An 11,472-nucleotide genomic window follows, 5' to 3' on the forward strand; every position below is an offset into this window, starting at 1 on the left:
CTGGTGCACTTCACAAAATAGATGGCATCATGAGGAAGGAAAATGATGTGGATATAATGAAGCAACATCTCAAGACATCAGTCAGGAAGTTAAAGCTTGGTCGCAAATGGGTCTTCCAAATGGACAATGACCCCAAGCATACTTCCAAAGTTGTGGCAAAATGGCTTAAGGACAACAAAGTCAAGGTATTGGAGTGGCCGTCACAAAGCCCTGACCTCAATCTTATGGAACATTTGTGGGCAGAACTGAAAAAGCGTGTGCGAGCAAGGAGGCCTACAAACCTGACTCAGTTACACCAGCTCTGTCAGGAGGAATGGGCCAAAATGCACCCAACATATTGTGGGAAGCTTGTAGAAGGCTACCCGAAACGTTTGACCCAAGTTAAACAATTTAAAGGCAATGCTACCAAATACTAATTGAGTGTATGTAAACTTCTGGGAATGTGCTGAAATAAATCATTCTCTCTACTATTATTCTGACATTTCACATTCTTAAAATAAAGTGGTGATCCTAACTGACCTAAGACAGGGAATTTTTACTATGATTAAATGTCAAGAATTGTGAAAAACAGAGTTTAAATGTGTTTGGCTAAGATGTATGTAAACTTCCGACTTCAACTGTAGGTTTGCCAAATTAAGTTATTTCATATGATTGTGTCCTTGTACAGTCTTTCAAAATGTATTTTTGTGACCGTGTCTTGAGAGAACAAGTGCAGCTCTCGCTCATGAAGTAAAAACATCCTTTATTTAGGAGAGTAAATAAAATATAGATATTTCGGACACCTTGGTCTACATCAGAATGAGAACCCATAGCAGACACAGAGCAAACATATTGTAGACAATTAAGTGAAGTTGGTATCAGGTGTGTGTGTATGACTGGAGCTGTGATGATACTGATGGTTTGTCGGGACTGATGGTTTGTTGACAACTAATTTTTTATCTAAGCCTAACCCAGCTACGGACATAAGTGACTTCATGTAGCAGGTTAGGAGAATTAACGCAGCAGATTAAGAGAATTAACGCAGCAGGTTAGGAGAATTAACATAGCAGGTTAGAAGAATGAGGTTAAGGTTAGGAAAAGGGTTAGGTTTGGCTAAAATGCTACAGTTGTCAACAGCTGTTATCTCCGACGCGACAACTAGATAAAACTGTACTCCATCTAGCCACAACTGTACAAACCATCAGTATCATAACACCGTTCAGCACGTGTCTATGCATTGACAGACAACACCTCGGTGCTGAAATAGTTTGAGCCCTGTAGAGACTGTGCAGCACTTGAAGACAGCGGCATGGTGCTGAAATGGGCCTACAGAGCACTAGTCTAGGTGACCATGTCTAAATCAGGTGCACTAGCTGTAACATTGTTCAGAACTTTTTTAAGGAAAGGGATATTGCCATACAGGGCAGACAAATCAAGTGTTCTGTTCAGTATAGATATGACTTCACTGTAAGTAGGTAGAGAATTGGACTGCAATCATTGTGGTCCTCTGTAGCTCAGCTGGTAGAGCACGGCGCTTGTAACGCCAAGGTAGTGGGTTCGATCCCCGGGACCACCCATACACAAAAAAACAAACATGTATGCACGCATGACTGTAAGTCGCTTTGGATAAAAGCGTCTGCTAAATGGCATATTATTTATTGTCTCTGCCTAAGGTGATGTGCTGCCATCTCCTGTAGATGAGAAGTCAATACATATTGTCATATCAATATTTTCAGGGTGTAAAACCAAAATGCAAACCCAAAATGTTGTGTACATGTCAATTGTGCTTCTGCTAGTCATTCGTTGGAAAGATTGGGTCATTCTACCTGCCTTTTTCTCCTTGTGTATGAATCTGCCTCTTTTATTTCTCACATTCTTTTCCAGAAGTATGTATTTATTTTGCCTTTATTTAACCAGGTAAGTCATTGAGGACACATTCTCTAGACTAGATACCATATGGCCACAGTGTAGACAGTACGTGTTCTACTGACATCAGCACTTTTCCAAATATCAGCACTTTTCATATGCAAATCTACATCATCCATAATTTAGCACATGCCCGAGCTGCCTAGACCTGCAGCATTATGCTCGCGAAGGTCAAAACTCATGAGTTGAAGCACCTTCATGGGGCCTTTTCTTACACATTCTGTAACTAATGACAATACTCTATTACATTAGCCTATGAATTATGCCTTGTTCACATTGCAGGCCCATACTACAACATACAGTATTTCACATACATGGATTACCAACTGGGGTCATTTTGACCCCAAGAAGAAACTATTGGAAAAAGCAACAATCATAGCAAAATATCAACTTAATTCTTATCAAAACATCATTAGACATGTAAATGATGTTATCTGAAGAAGAAAAATTAACCAAAACAGACTGTTTTTTTTAGCAAAGTACAGTTAATTTAAATTTTCTGGAAAACGAAAAATATAAATGTTTCCCTTAAAATAATGTGCAGCTTTTTGCCAAAGTACTAAAAAGCTGATTTACCATCATTTTATTGTACTATCATTTAGTTTTCAGAATTTTGAAGTAAATATGTTCTCATATTTCTGTGGTAAAAATGACTGCCATTTAAAGGGGCGGTACACCGAAATTTGAAATATACTTAATTTTATTAACAAAAATAGATTCATCCACTGATCCTGAAAGACAATGACCAAAAATATGGCTTAGTTTTTATTTACTTACCCCACATCCAACATTAGCATTGCTCCTAGTGAAGCAATGGGAGTGGAAGGGCCTATGGCAGGATGCAAAAAAACGCATGCCCAAATCCTCAAAAGTCACTTCAAACCAAATGTTATAGCAACCCACATACCAAAATAGGTTGCACATATAGAATATTGGAGGATATTATAGGAATTCTCGCATTTAGATAACATTTCCTGTAGAATAACTTATTTGGGGGAGAATATACACCAATAGAGCACTATGTGTACATTTAGTGGGTAGCTGGTTTCTGCAGTTCTACCAAGTATTCATACCACTGACAGACGTTTATGAGCTGTTTTGACTGCAACTAAGCATAAATGTAAGGCAATTTAGATTTTGTACACGGTCATACCTAGTGATAACCAGTTATAACCATAAGGTGCTCCATCTCTGCAGGTGATCTGTCTATCAGGTCAAGATCACTCCAACAGGACCCCCTCCACCCTCTAAGGATATGTATAACTTCAAATAAATATTTTTTTAGATTTGCCTTAGAATAACTACTTCCGGAGAATACACACCAATACAGCTATCTGTGTAGATTCAGAGCGTATCAGAGTTCTGTATTGCAGTTCTATCAAGTATTTATACCGTTGGCAGACCTTGTTTTGTGAACAACTTTTTATTATTTTGTTCCTTTTTTTGTGAGGGGCTCAAATCACAGACAGGCAATAATCTTCAAAAAGTACATTGATCCACCCTCCCGCTCCCCCTCCCGGCGACCAGAGAAAAACCCTCCCCACACCACCCCTTCGCTGTGGGCCTGAAATCAAAGAAAGTACAAAATATGAAAATAGGTATACAGTATATACTGTACATATACTGTACGTATGTGTTGGGCTTTATAGATTGTTTATTTATATTTGTTTAGCTGAGATTATTCTTTACAGAGTCAAGTATATTTTTCCAGGCCTCAAATATTCCTAGACTAGCACCATTAATTCTCGCTGTCGATAATTCTAATGTTATAACTTCTAATAGCAACTGTATGCGCTAGCGGATTGGGAGAGAGTGAGGTGATCGTCATCTAAAAGCCAACATATTTTTTGCGGCAGTGCTGCCTGCCAAGTGTAATCGTCTCTGATTGAGAGATTCAAGGAGCTATCATTGTTAAGTAACATAGCAGATGCAACAACATTGAATATTTACATTCATGCACTTTGTAATTAACTTTGTAATTTTGTCCCAGAAGCATTTAACTGCAGGGCACCCCCACATCATATCAAGGAATGTGCCTACCTGATTTAGGGGCCACAGTGAACAGTTGGGAGTTGGGGCCAATTTCATCATAAAACTTTTCCTTGGTGTTAAATACAGTCTGTGAACAAATTTAGAATGTATAAATTAATGGTTCGGATTACGGGATGGCAAGGTCATATTTTTCCATATTCGGTTCCGTTAAAGGGATGTTCAGATTCACTTAGATCTGTGGACCATACATTTTTAATGGCTAGCTCAGAAATGAGCTTTCCAAAAGTTGCTTATACTGTATTTTAAAGAGATCAGTCCTTTCGGGAGCCAAGGTAATTTATTTATATATCCCATCATTGGATGGTTCGGTAGTTGGGTTTCCCAAGGGACTCCATAGGCCAGCATAGCTGACCTAAGTGGAAAATACGGAAAAAAGGAGTTGCATGGTAATGTGTGTGTCTTTCAAAATGTGGAATGTTCTCAAACAATTACTCTCCATGATATCGGCAAGGGTACGGATTAATCATTTGGACCATTGGGGGAATGCAAAAGGCTGCCGTTCTGATCGCAATAAATTATTGAGGTATTAGCATGCCATTTTGATTCCCAGTTACATTGTTTTTCAATTTTGCACCAAACGGAAATTAACAATAGGACCAAAGTGTAGTTTACATTGTTTAAGTAATTTATCACTGAAGACCACCTCTTCCAGGGCAATAGGAGACACCATATCCCTCTATACTCAGCCAGGGTGCGGAAGAATGATGTCTATACCTTTAGGATGGGATGAAATGCTAGTACCTGGGAATACAATTTAAAGTTTGGTACGGATAGTCCTCCTGTAGTTGAATGGAAATGATCCAACCATTATGTAGAAATTATGTTGAATATAATAATAAACTACATTTATCAATCTGACTCCAATATTATGTGAATAAATGCAACAGGCTCTGTGCGTCTCTAGAGGATCTAGTCAAGGTAGCGAACCTTGCGTCACAACTTAGTATGACTATAATGAACATGTGTCTAACTTGCACCATTATGCAATTATTAAGAGACTAGATACAAATAGCTAATCCTGGTGACCAAAGTTGTAGCATTAATTTGAGGCAAGCAGATCAAGGATGTCAAGGTGATACCTAAGAATATGCTATGTGTATACTGTATATAAAGACCTTCTAAATTATAAGCATATAGTCAATCAAGGAATTACTCTGTAAAACGAGGAATGCATTTACTCAATTTAACTAATATAATTTATTAGTCACTAAATAATTAACTCTCAAACAATTACAGTGTACATGAAATACATGATACATTACAGACTACTCAGAGTAAACGAATATCACCAATAGGCTAAGACTAAATGTGGTTACACGTGTCTTCAGTTCAGAATAATCTCTAAGAGAAAAAACTATGTGTGTGATACTGTCACGACTTCCTCCGAAGCTGCCTCCTCTCCTTGTTCGGCGTTCGGCGTCACCGGCCTTCTAGCCACTGCCGCTCCTCTTCTCATTATTCCATTTGTTTTGTCTTGTTTTTCACACACACCTGGTTCATATCCCCTCATCAGTCCCTGTATAAGTATTCCCTCTGCCCCCAATGTCTTTGTGTGTGATTGTTTCCATGTGGAGGTGTCGATAGCTCGGTGGAGCTTTATGTACCTTACCACCGGGATATTCACCCATGTATTTTGTTTTTCCCAGTACGCCGTTAAGTCGCACTGTAGTTGTTTTACTTATTGCTGCGAACTGCTGTACTGGCCGAATAAACCATTATTCTGTGATTCACACCTCCTGCGCCTGACTCCGTCCTAATCACACACTACAGAATCACACACCCAACAGCATGGAGTCAGCAGGAGAGGGGAATATGCCTGGAGTCTTTGAGCGGGTCCAGGAGCATTCCAACATGTTAGCCAGCATGGGCGAAGCGATGGATTGGGTTCTCCAGGCCGTCCAGCGCCTGGAGAGGAGAGGACCGGACCCTGCGGAACCAGCTGAGCGACCGGATCCAGCCACCCACACACCAGCACCCGGAGGTATTCACCTGTCTCGACCGAGGGAATACGATGGGACAGCGGCCCGCTGCCAGGGTTTCCTCATGCAGCTGGACCTCTATTTAAACACCATCAGCCCTGCTCCCTTGGATCGGGAGAAGGTGTCCGCCCTCATCTCCTGCCTCTCAGAGAAAGCCCTGGAGTGGGCCAACGCGGTCTGGAGTGAAGGAGGAGACGCGTTGGACAACTATGGAGACTTCTGGTCCATCTGAGCCAGGGGACAAGGACCGCGCAAGACTTTGCCCTGGAGTTTAGAACTCTAGCGGCTGGGTCCGGGTGGAACGTGCGGGCCCTCACCGACCACTTCCAATGTAGCCTGTGTGAGGACGTCCGAAGGGAGCTAGCCTGTCGGGATACCACGTTGACCTTCAACCAACTGGTGGACATGGCCATCCGGTTGGACAACCTGCTGGCTTCGAGAGGACGTCCTGGAAGGGGCCTGCCCGTTTCGGGAGAACGGAGGACGACAGATCCAGTGTCACTTTTGTGGCAAGAGAGGACATTCTGCTGCACAATGTCGTCAGAGTTCTTCTGGTTCTGGAGGCGGCAGGCAGGGAACTTTCGCGTCACCCCAGGTAGCGCAAACCCACACTCGCTCAGAGCTCTCTGCTGCGCATTTCACCATCAATTTCCCTGAATACACGGTAGTTCCCAAGTGTAAGGCGCTGGTAGATTCAGGCGCAGCTGGGAACTTTATGGACAGATCTTTAGCTCTTTGTCTATGTATTCCATTGGTTCCCCTGTCTATTCCATTACCCATCAAAGCACTTGACAATCGACCATTAGGGTCAGGTTTTGTTAGGGAGGTTACAGCACCAGTCACGATGATTACGCATGAGACCCATAATGAGCTAATCACGTTACACATTATTGAGTCCCCTGATTTCCCTGTTGTGTTGGGCCTTCCCTGGCTAGCACTACATGACCCCACCTTTTCATGGCCACAGAGGGCTCTCACAGGGTGGTCGCGGGAGTGTCAGGGTAGGTGTCTAGCTGTTTCCGTTGGTGCGACCACAGTGGAAAGTCCAGACAATACCTCTGTGCGCATTCCCCCCGAATACCTCGATTTGGCGCAAGCGTTTTCCAAAACGCAGGCAACCAAATTACCACCACCTCCGGTTAGACACTGTGCCGCCCAGGAGTCATGTATATCCCCTGTCGCAGGCGAAAACGGAGGCTATGGAAACATACGTCCTCCTCCCAGAGTGCAAAGAACCTTGGCGTGACCCTGGACAACACCCTGTCGTTCTCCGCTAACATCAAAGCGGTGACCCGATCCTGCAGGTTCATGCTCTACAACATTCGCAGAGTACGACCCTACCTTACACAGAAAGCGGCACAGGTCCTAATCCAGGCACTTGTCATCTCCCGACTGGATTACTGCAACTCACTGTTGGCTGGGCTCCCTGTCTGTGCCATTAAACCCCTACAACTCATCCAGAACGCTGCAGCTTGTCTGGTGTTCAACCTTCCCAAGTTCTCTCATGTCACCCCGCTCCTCCGCACACTCCACTGGCTTCCAGTTGAGGCTCGCATCTACTACAAGACCATGGTGCTTGCCTATGGAGCTGTGAGGGGAACGGCACCTCCTTACCTTCAGGCTCTGATCAGACCCTACACCCAAAGAGGGCACTACGTTCATCCACCTCTGGCCTGCTAGCTCCCCTACCTCTACGGAAGCACAGTTCCCGCTCAGCCCAGTCAAAGCTATTCGCTGCTCTGGCACCCCAATGGTGGAACAAGCTCCCCCACTACGCCAGGACAGCGGAGTCACTGACCACCTTCCGGAGACACTTGAAACCCTACCTCTTTAAGGAATACCTGGAAGAGTATAAAGTAATCCTTCTTCCCCCACCCCCCATAAAAAAAAGGTGGTTGTCCCACTGGCTATCATAAGTTGAATGCACCAATTTGTAAGTCGCTCTGGATAAGAGCGTCTGCTAAATTATGTAAATGTAAAATATAGGTTATTACTTCCTCCAGATTACCATATTAACCCCTCGTTCCATGTGTCTCTCCTCAGGCCAGTGGTGGCTGGTCCGCTCCAGGAGTATGAGGTGCGGGAGGTTCCTCCGCCCCCTCTGGACATCGAGGGGGCCCCAGCATACTCAATCCGTTCCATCCTGGATTCGAGGCGTCGGGTAGGGGGCCTTCAGTACTTCGTGGAGTGGGAGGGGTACGGTCCGGAGGAGCGGTGCTGGGTTCCGGTGAGGGATATCCTCGATCCTTCCCTATTGCGGGATTTCCACCGTCGCCATCCGGCTCGCCCTGCTCCGCGTGCTCCTGGCCGTCCCCGAGGCCTGTGTCGGCGCGCTGCTGGAGCTGCGCGTCAAGGGGGGGTACTGTCACGACTTCCTCCGAAGCTGCCACCTCTCCTTGTTCAGGCAGGCTTCGGAGTTCGTCGTCACCGGCCTTCTAGGCACTGCCGCTCCTCATCTCATCATTCCATTTGTTTTGTCTTGTTTATTACACACACCTGGTTCATATCCCCTCATCAGTACCTGTATAAGTGTTCCCTCTGCCCCCTTGTCTTTGTGTGTGATTGTTTATTGTGGAGGATAGAGAAGCTCGGTGGAGCTCCGTGTATTTTGTATCGCCAGGAATATTCACCGTGTGCCTTGTATTTTCCAGTGCTGTTTTGTACCCTGGAGTGTTTTGATGCATTACTGCGTAACTCTGTGTTTCAGAATAAATCTGTTATTCTGTGATTTACCCTACTGCGCCTGACTCCTTCGTAATCACCTCATCACACACAGCCCCCGCAAGGGGGGGGGGGCGGTGGGACCTACGAGCTCTGGGGGCCTATGCGCCTGTCATGTTACTGTCAAATAAATCATTTTGACAGTAACTCTCCAAAAAGTCATAAACCTTGTTCATTTCCATATGTACTAGGAAGTGTTTTTTTCTTGGGCTTCAGGAATGTGACTGAAAAAGTACCTCAGGCATTGGAAAAATAACAAATTTAACTGATTGAAAGTAAGGGAATATCGATGAACAAATGCCGTGGTCAAGGCTACGACGGCACCAGTGCAATAAATGTGGAGCTTACTCAGGTGTTCAAAAGCGCATATCAGACCGAGAGCTTCTTAGGTAGTTCTTTATGAGTTTTAGTTTAGAAAACGATCTCTCTGCAGAAGCGACAGTAACAGGGATGGTAAAAACTGCTTGATTGCCTTAACAACATCAGAGAAACTGGGCAGAAGGGAGTAGTGTTTCAAATACATCAGTTCTGCAACATCTTCAAATCAAATCAAATTGCAATTGTTACATGCGCGGAATACAACAGGTGTAGACCTTACAGTGAAATGCTTACTTACAAGCCCTTAACCAACAATGCAGTTTTAAGAAAAATATAAGTGTTAAGTAAACAATAGATAAGTACAAAATAAAAGCAGTAAAATAACAGCAGCGAGGCTATATACAGGGGGTACCGGTACAGAGTCAATGTGCGGGGGCACCGGTTAGTCGAGGTAATTGGGTAATAAAATGTTTGTACATGTACTGTAGGTACAGTGAGTGGCGCAGTGGTCTAAGGCACTGCATCGCAGTGCTAGCTGTGCCACTAGAGATCCTGGTTTGAATCCAGGCTCTGTCGTAGCCGGCCGCGACCGGGAGACCCATGGGGCGGCGCACAATTGGCCCAGCGTCGTCCAGGGTAGGGTAGGGGAGGGAATGGCCGGCAGGGATGTAGCTCAGTTGGTAGAGCATGGCATTTGCAACGCCAGGGTTGTGGGTTCGATTCCAGTATAAAAATAAAATAAAATGTATGCACTCACTAACTGTAAGTCGCTCTGGATAAGAGCGTCTGCTAAATTACTAAAATGTAAACGTTAAAGTGACTATGCATAGATGATAAACAGAGAGTAGCAGCAGCATAAAAGAGGGGGGAGTGATGAGCCTCTCATTCTCCTTAATTTCTCCTTTATAAATAGCACCTACAGTGAAGGAAAAAAGTATTTGATCCCCTGCTAATTTTGTACGTTTGCCCACTGACAAAGACATGATCAGTCTATAATTTTAATGGTAGGTTTATTTGAACAGTGAGAGACAGAATAACAACAACAAAAATCCAGAAAAAACGCATGTCAAAAATGTTATAAATTGATTTGCATTTTAATGAGGGAAATAAGTATTTGACCCCTCTGCAAAACATGACTTAGTACTTGGTGGCAAAACCCTTGTTGGAAATCACAGAGGTCAGACGTTTCTTGTAGTTGGTCACCAGGTTTGCACACATCTCAGGAGGGATTTTGTTCCACTCCTCTTTGCAGATCTTCTCCAAGTCATTAAGGTTTCGAGGCTGACATTTGGCAACTCAAACCTTCAGCTCCCTCCACAGATTTTCTATGGGATTAAGGTCTGGAGACTGGCTAGGCCACTCCAGGACCTTAATGTGCTTCTTCTTGAGCCACTCCTTTGTTGCCTTGGCCGTGTGTTTTGGGTCATTGTCATGCTGGAATACCCATCCACGACCCATTTTCAATGCCCTGGCTGAGGGAAGGAGGTTCTCATCCAAAGATTTGACGGTACATGGCCCCGTCCATCATCCCTTTGATGCGGTGAAGTTGTCCTGTCCCCTTAGCAGAAAAACACCCCCAAAGCATAATGTTTCCACCTCCATGTTTGACGGTGGGGATGGTGTTCTTGGGGTCATAGGCAGCATTCCTCCTCCTCCAAACACGGCGAGTTGAGTTGATGCCAAAGAGCTCGATTTTGGTCTCATCTGACCACAACACTTTCACCCAGTTCTCCTCTGAATCATTCAGATGTTCATTGGCAAACTTCAGACGGCCCTGTATATGTGCTTTCATGAGCAGGGGGACCTTGCGGGCGCTGCAGGATTTCAGTCCTTCACGGCGTAATGTGTTACCAATTGTTTTCTTGGTAACTATGGTCCCAGCTGCCTTGAGATCATTGACAAGATCCTCCCGTGTAGTTCTGGGCTGATTCCTCACCGTTCTCATGATCATTGCAACTCCACGAGGTGAGATCTTGCATGGAGCCCCAGGCCGAGGGAGATTGACAGTTATTTTGTGTTTCTTCCATTTGCGAATAATCGCACCAACTGTTGTCACCTTCTCACCAAGCTGCTTGGCGATGGTCTTGTAGCCCATTCCAGCCTTGTGTAGGTCTACAATCTTGTCCCTGACATCCTTGGAGAGCTCTTTGGTCTTGGCCATGGTGGAGAGTTTGGAATCTGATTGATTGATTGCTTCTGTTGACAGGTGTCTTTTATACAGGTAACAAGCTGAGATTAGGAGCACTCCCTTTAAGAGTGTGCTCCTAATCTCAGCTCGTTACCTGTATAAAAGACACCTGGGAGCCAGAAATCTTTCTGATTGAGAGGGGGTCAAATACTTATTTCCCTCATTAAAATGCAAATCAATTTATAACATTTTTGACATGGGTTTTTCTTGATTTTTTGTTTGTTATTCTGTCTCTCACTGTTCAAATAAACCTACCATTAAAATTATAGACTGATAATTTCTTTGTCAGTGGGAAAACGTACAAAATCA

Source organism: Coregonus clupeaformis, unplaced genomic scaffold, assembly GCF_020615455.1.
Source record: "Coregonus clupeaformis isolate EN_2021a unplaced genomic scaffold, ASM2061545v1 scaf0349, whole genome shotgun sequence".
NCBI lineage: Eukaryota > Metazoa > Chordata > Actinopteri > Salmoniformes > Salmonidae > Coregonus > Coregonus clupeaformis.